Raw genomic sequence first — 7,759 nt, forward strand, 5'->3', positions numbered from 1 at the left:
TGTGGGGGAGAGGGGTTGGGGGGGTTGGGTAGGGGACATGGGGAATAATTGCAACCTGAGGTGGCGGGCGTGCTGATCGTGTGGATTTGATCATCACATCTTAGGCATAGGTGCTGATGGTCAGCTCTGTGCCCCACAAATATGTATAATCAATAAAAATAAATGAAAAACAGAAAGATGAAGATTTTTTAAAAAGCTATTTAAAAACCCGTACAAATTGCAATGCAAATATAAGAAGGAAGGAACTGTGCTTCTGAGAGTGAATAAGTTAAATAAGGGTCACATGGGGATTGAATTTGAGCTTAAAATCTAGTTTTCTGTTTTTCAGTCCAGGTCTTAGTCTCTTGGTGGAGCATCTGCTCCGATGGTGCAGGGACTGGAAGGGGCATGTGGGGGAGGGGGTGGCCGTGGTGGCAGGGAGGGGTCTGAACGTCCTGTGCAGGTAGGAGCTGGTCCTAGCGGGCAGCTCTCTCAGCGACACTCTGCAGCCACACCACAGGCAGCCTGGCAGAGCTCCCAGGGCGAGTTCCGCTGCTCAGGGACTCCTCTGAGGCACCACGGGCTTCCTTCCCTCTGACCTTGACCTCCTGCTCAGGCCTCGGTCTTGCCTCTGGTCTGTGGCTCCCACCTGCCCACTGCCCTCCGCCTTGTTCGTTTGGGCTGGTGCTTTGGTTAGAATTTCTGTCAAGCCGTGTGTTTCAGTTTTGCCCTTGACATGCTTTCTCAGGTCCCTGGAAGTCCAGACACTGCTGTCGTCACCCTGGGCTGGCGAACTGAGTGGGGAGGGTATACGCGCCCCTGCTTACCACCCTCACCACTGCCCCTGGCTCCGCCTTCCTGTCACCTCGGTGGCCTTATGCCCAACCTTGTCATCGCCTGCACCACCATTTCTTTCAACAAGGAAAGACTGGTGCTGTGGGCACAGATTGACTCTACTGGGTAGGCCTTTGCTGGAAAATTATTTTAAAAAAAAAAAGTTTTGGAAACATCTTTCTGCAGAGTAGGAGGGTCAGGACTAATCCAAAGACAAAATTGCCAACAAAAAGAACTTCACTTTGGATTTCTACCTGATTTCATATATTTAAACTTTCCTGTATGCAAGAGCAGCAGGATACTTTCTTAATGAAGTTCAGTTTAGAATCTTGTGTTAACTGTGCTCGTTATTTCGACTTAGGGAAAAGGCAGCCGAGGGTCATGTTGGTTGGTCAGGAGAAGTTAGATTGAAATTAACACTTGTCTTGGATAATTGGAAAGGTGCTCATCAGCAGAGGTCAGAATCTCTGCAGAGTATTTCTTAGGATCCATCTGCTTTGGGATTGCCTTAGAAGAGAGACTGAACTATATATAACCAGGCCCATGCTCTATACCAACAAAAATGGTAAATCTCTTTAGATTCACCTCTTTGCAGATTCCTCTCTGTGCAGAGGTTGTGGTTGATGTCTTACAAAGCAATGAGCTTTGGAATGGAGGCACCAGGATTTGAATCCCAGCTTCACCACTTACGAGCTGTGTGACCTCAGGAAAATTTTGAACTTCTCTGAGCCTCATTTTTTTTTTCATCTGCAAAATGAAATTATTACTTCATAGGGTAGTTGTAGTGATTAGCGATAATATATGCAATGGGCCCCATGCAGAGCACAATATAACTCTTCCCCAGACCTTTCTTTGAAACACGCTGAGACTCTCTCACTGAATTAAAGGAGGACAATCCCAAAGTGAGAAGGACCACCTCTCATCTCAAAGGGTGGGACAGACACGTGGACTCCCTTTCTTAATTGCTGTCCACCAGTGCATATGCTGTGATCGCTGTTAACACATGCAGAAGCAGGCAGCACAGATTCCTAAAATATTCTGAAAACCAGTAATAGCCTTGGTGTGGTCCCTGTTAAATATAAAACTTAAGTAATTCATTCTATTAAAAAGCATGGGTCTTATTTTTATTTGGGTGATGTGATGAGGCCCTGTTCTAAATGTGCCTGCTGTCCCTGTCTCTATAGTAACTCCACTGTGCTCGGAGATCCATATATTTTTCCTGAAGGCTAATTAAGTTGACAACTGCGAGGGCTTCTTGGTTTACTAGATTTGCACTTGACCCTTCTCTTGGGGCTTAGGGACTCCTATGGATGTGAAGTGATAAAGAAAAGAGTAACAGGTGGAAGAGAACTCTCTGTGGACCCCTCTTTCAAATAGTTGCCCATCAGCCTTTGGGGGTTGTCAATCACTCTCGCTGGATGAGCCAAGATTCAGTGCAGGTGAGTAGGAAAGTATGTTAATGTCTGTCTCCTTTCACAGCAGGGTCCTTGTTCCTGAGTGGGGTGCCATGAAGTGTAGAATGGGAAAACCTGGTGGTGCTTACTACACCTGCCTCTCATAAGAGTCGCATGGTAGAACCACCTCTGTGACAGCTAGGCAGTTGCTCCATGACTCCTGTTTATTATGTACAAACACCTCAGGAATGACCATAAGGGAAAGCATGCAAAACTCAGAAGAGCCATATGCAAGTAGGTTGTGAAAAACTGGGCTTACTTGTACTTTGTGCATTTGATTTTGAAAAAGTAACGTTTGCCTTTTCATAAGCAATTCAGAAAATACAGAAAACTATAAGATAGAAAATAAAATAGCTGTTCATGCTTAATGTCATTATATCTTTTGTCTCAAGTCTTTGTGCTACTGGGACACAGGGGCCTGAGTGCTCCCTTCACCTCTTCTCCCCTCTTGCTCAGACAGGCGCCTGTGCACCTATCATGGCAGAGTTGCTCACGGGATTTATTTGGCATAAGATGGGCGTGTGTACAGATGAGGATCTATGGGACACAGGGGCCTGAGTGCTCCCTTCACCTCTTCTCCCCTCTTGCTCAGACAGGCACCTGTGCACCTATCATGGTGTTCAGTGGCAGAGTTGCTCACGGGATTTATTTGGCATAAGATGGGCGTGTGTACAGATGAGGATCTAGGAAGGACCCCTGCCCTGCACTTCTGCAGAGAGGGGCATTTAGGGCTCATGAAGCTTGCAGCAAGAGGGAGAACTCAAGAGAAAAAGTTTCAACTAGATCAAAGTACTCCAGGTTGGACTTCTATAGGGAAGAGTCAGCTGTTATTTTGCTAACCGTGCATGGGGAAACCCACACCTGTACTTTCCTAGCAGAACTCAACTTTCTCCAGGTCTCACCCATATAAGTGGGAATTTATTAACAGTCATAATCCAAATTTCCCTAGTTCTCTACCAATTCATGTGGAACCTCGCCCCATTATAAATTGCCCCCAAGATATTTCTGGAGTTCCAGAGATGTTTCACATGTGTGCGTGAAAGTGGACTGCTCCTGTCTGGGGCCATTGCAGGGCATCTGCGTGAGCTACCCTGTCCCCCAGGGCTTCTGCCTCCTGCTGGGCAGCCGATGGGCATTACCTTTCTCACTATAGCTCAGTATCTGAAGCCCTCAAGGAACCTAAGCTGCTTTATGTTCGGCTTCAAAGCAAGGAAGAATACCTTAGAACTTTCTTGATGTTATACCTGTTAAAGGAACACCTGACCTTGAGCTCCGTTTGGGTTCCCTTTTTTCCCCAGATGGATTCTTTCTCAGGAGGCTCAACCCTCAAATAGGCTTCTTCTGGGGCAGCTCATCCATTGTCTAGACATGTCTGAATCTTTGCAAAAGTTCAGGCTGAAGACCCTACTGCATCCCCTCGATCCCTGGACACTCAGCTTCATGGTTTGGTTGTCCAAGTATTTGCAGAATTTTCTGGGAGGAAGTCATATCCTCCTCTGCATCCCAGAAATCATCTTCTTGGGTTAAAGCACGTCATGACCTACCCCTTCAATCCAAGCCCCGATCGTGCTGTGTCTGTCAGTGTGACTTCCTCTCTCTGAGCTCTCTGTCTTTCTTCTCTCTTTCTGCCTCACTCACCCTCCCATTCTCTGCACCCCTTCCCCCCTCCTTACTTTTCTCCGCCATACCTTCAAGCCTAGAGAGTTAGCCAAGTGCCAAGCAGGCAGCACCTCAGGGTTGGCTGGCCACCAGGACCGCACATCTCAGCTGAATTTGCAAAGGGACAGAGGAGTCAGATGACTTTCTGGAACCTCAGAACGAAAGGGATTTTGGCTCCGCTTGGGGTTTTGCGGTTTCTCAGGTTTGCCTTTCATGGTCATCATCTAATAACACCTACTGCCACACCTGTACTTTCCTAGCAGAACTCAACTTTCTCCAGGTCTCACCCATATAAGTGGGAATTTATTAACAGTCATAATCCAAATTTCCCTAGTTCTCTACCAATTCATGTGGAACCTCGCCCCATTATAAATTGCCCCCAAGATATTTCTGGAGTTCCAGAGATGTTTCACATGTGTGCGTGAAAGTGGACTGCTCCTGTCTGGGGCCATTGCAGGGCATCTGCGTGAGCTACCCTGTCCCCCAGCGCTTCTGCCTCCTGCTGGGCAGCCGATGGGCATTACCTTTCTCACTATAGCTCAGTATCTGAAGCCCTCAAGGAACCTAAGCTGCTTTATGTTCGGCTTCAAAGCAAGGAAGAATACCTTAGAACCTTCTTGATGTTATACCTGTTAAAGGAACACCTGACCTTGAGCTCCGTTTGGGTTCCCTTTTTTCCCCAGATGGATTCTTTCTCAGGAGGCTCAACCCTCAAATAGGCTTCTTCTGGGGCAGCTCATCCATTGTCTAGACATGTCTGAATCTTTGCAAAAGTTCAGGCTGAAGACCCTACTGCATCCCCTCGATCCCTGGACACTCAGCTTCATGGTTTGGTTGTCCAAGTATTTGCAGAATTTTCTGGGAGGAAGTCATATCCTCCTCTGCATCCCAGAAATCATCTTCTTGGGTTAAAGCACGTCATGACCTACCCCTTCAATCCAAGCCCCGATCGTGCTGTGTCTGTCAGTGTGACTTCCTCTCTCTGAGCTCTCTGTCTTTCTTCTCTCTTTCTGCCTCACTCACCCTCCCATTCTCTGCACCCCTTCCCCCCTCCTTACTTTTCTCCGCCATACCTTCAAGCCTAGAGAGTTAGCCAAGTGCCAAGCAGGCAGCACCTCAGGGTTGGCTGGCCACCAGGACCGCACATCTCAGCTGAATTTGCAAAGGGACAGAGGAGTCAGATGACTTTCTGGAACCTCAGAACGAAAGGGATTTTGGCTCCGCTTGGGGTTTTGCGGTTTCTCAGGTTTGCCTTTCATGGTCATCATCTAATAACACCTACTGCGTGCTGAGGAGGTCATGCACCCTGCCAGCCACCACGCAAGGTTATGCAAGAGACTCAGCCCTGAGTGGCAGGCTCCCTGGTGTGGCACGAAAGGCTCTCTGTGTCCTGACCTCTCCCGGCCTCTGCGGCTCCATCCCCTGCCTCTCCCTCTCTGGGAGTTTTTGCTTCAGCAACCTCAGATGGTTTGTTGTTGTGCTGTTTCTGCCTCAGGTCTTTGCTCAAACTGTCCTCTCTTTGCTTGGTGGATTGCTTCCCATCTTTAAAGACTCAGCTTAAATGTCACCTCCGGAAGCAATCTCTAACCTTCCACCTGTCTCTATGCTGGATTTGGTGCCTGCCTCTCCTCCCCCAACCCCTGCCTCATTACTGCTGTGTACATATCTCTATCACTGCCCTTACCAGGCTTATAATAATCTGACACTTGCTCACTGACAGTGAAATCCTTAAGGGAGCAATGGTGTCTTACTCATCTCTGCATGTTCAGAACCGAGCACTATGCCTGCTATGTAATATAGCTATGTGTATTGCATAATGCTTGAATAAATGTTGTCGAATCAAAGGCTTTGAGTCCATGGATTGCACCAGGTGAGTGATTCTTAGACGAGCCCTCTGTGAAGGGATGATCACAATTTTGGTGGGGGTGGGGCATATTAATTTGAAAAAGGCACTTTCAATATTATGATTTGCATTTTGTCATGGAAAGGAGTTACGTTAGAGACTTCTGCTTCAGCTACGATGGAGAAACTTGTACTGAACTTGCATTCCCATGATAAACAACAAGAAAACTAGATAAATATATGAAACAACTGTTGTTAGACATGGCGTAACAGGCAGCATGGGACTGTGATCCCAGAAAAAAAGGAAACAAATGAGATGGACCCTATGATAGACACTTCTTTCTGCCTGGAGGCACTTTCCAAACCTCAGTGCAGGAAAGGGAACCCAAGCAGAGCCCAGAGGTTGCAGTGAGCTGAAAATACAGAGATTAAAGTTTGGGGAGGCTAAGGCACTCAGAATTTGCAAGGAACACTACCAAAATAGAGGAAATTGTGTGCACAAAGAGCTCCAGAAATCTGTCTAGGTTCTCCCTTGAGCCTGTTGATGAATAACCTCACAAGTACAGGGGGAACCTCCATGAGACCAGGAAAAGCACTCCATGGAGCAGTAAGTTGAACAATTTTGAAAGCTCACACAGGTTAGTCAGTTTGTGTTCAGGCCAGCCAGGTGGAGAGAATTAGATGTTCTCGGAGGAGAATATTCAGCAGAGACCCCAGAGGGATCACACCTTAGTCATAGTGATAAACAGACCCTCTGAAGCAAGGCTCTGGAACTTGTCCCCAACATTTACAAGATTTCCATCAGAACTTTCAGACAAGAATAGTAACAGGTACTGAATTTATTCTCTTGCACAAAATAACTAAAAAACTGGAAAAAATATGTCAAACAACAGTTTTTAAGGCATTAGACATCAGGCAACAAAGAACAGTGATCCTTGAGAAATGAGAAATTGAGGTGAATCCTATATTTGCCCCAGCTTACTTTCTTAAGAGAGATTTCAGGCAAGGTGCGGGGAGGGAGAACCTAGTTGGAGCCTGGAAAACACCTTGAATTGAGTTGCTAAAAGCTGACTGAGGGAGACTAAGGCAAAGATAGTTTCCAGAGAAGGGCACCAGAGAAGCGACAGCTGCACAGAGAGAGAACTTAGAGATGTGCAGAGGGTGACCCATGAGTGGCCACAGAGAACTGATTAGCACGTATGGAAGCTACCTGAGGCTGGAGAGAAAACAGTACGTGAAGCCAACACAGGACTGGAAGTAAGACTGGAAAATATAACTCCCAGGCATTGGGTTGAGTCTTGCCTCAGTGGTGGGGAATAATTATCCCCCAGGACAAATGCTGCTCTGATTCCACCCAACAAATATTAAAAGGAAAACCCAAAAGGATCAATCTGCTTTCAAGTAAATCAAATGCACTCTAGGAAAGATTTAAGAATATTTATAAAAATAAAAAACAGCCAGCTCCCAACAGGGTGACATTTACGATGTCTGACAGAAAAACAAACAAACAAACAAATGCCAATTATGCAAAGAGGGAAGATAATGTAAGTCATAACAAGGAGAAAAATTCAAAAGTTGTAATCTAACTGAAATTAATACAGGTGTTAGAATTAGCAGACAAGGATATCAAAACAGTTATTATTACTGTGTTTCATATGTTCCAAAAATTAGAGGAAAGATAAAAAAATGTAGAGACATGGAAGATGTAAGAAAAGACCCAAATCAAACTTCTGGAGATGAAAACCACAGTGCTTGCGATGAAAAATAAACTGAATGAGATTAATGACGGGACATTGCAGAAGAAAATATTAGTGAAAGTTAAATAGAAACTATCCAATGTGAATCACAGAGAGAAAAGTTTTAAAAATGAACAGCAGACATCAGTTTCCAGTCTGACATGGAAGTAGCTTAGAAGTTGCCACTCCATCCTAACAACAAGTAAAAAGCTGAACATGAAAAATCAACAATTTTTCTTAGATCACTCAGAGAAA

The sequence above is a fragment of the Galeopterus variegatus genome, unplaced genomic scaffold, assembly GCF_000696425.1.
Source record: "Galeopterus variegatus unplaced genomic scaffold, G_variegatus-3.0.2 Scaffold9587, whole genome shotgun sequence".
Taxonomy (NCBI): Eukaryota; Metazoa; Chordata; class Mammalia; order Dermoptera; family Cynocephalidae; genus Galeopterus; species Galeopterus variegatus.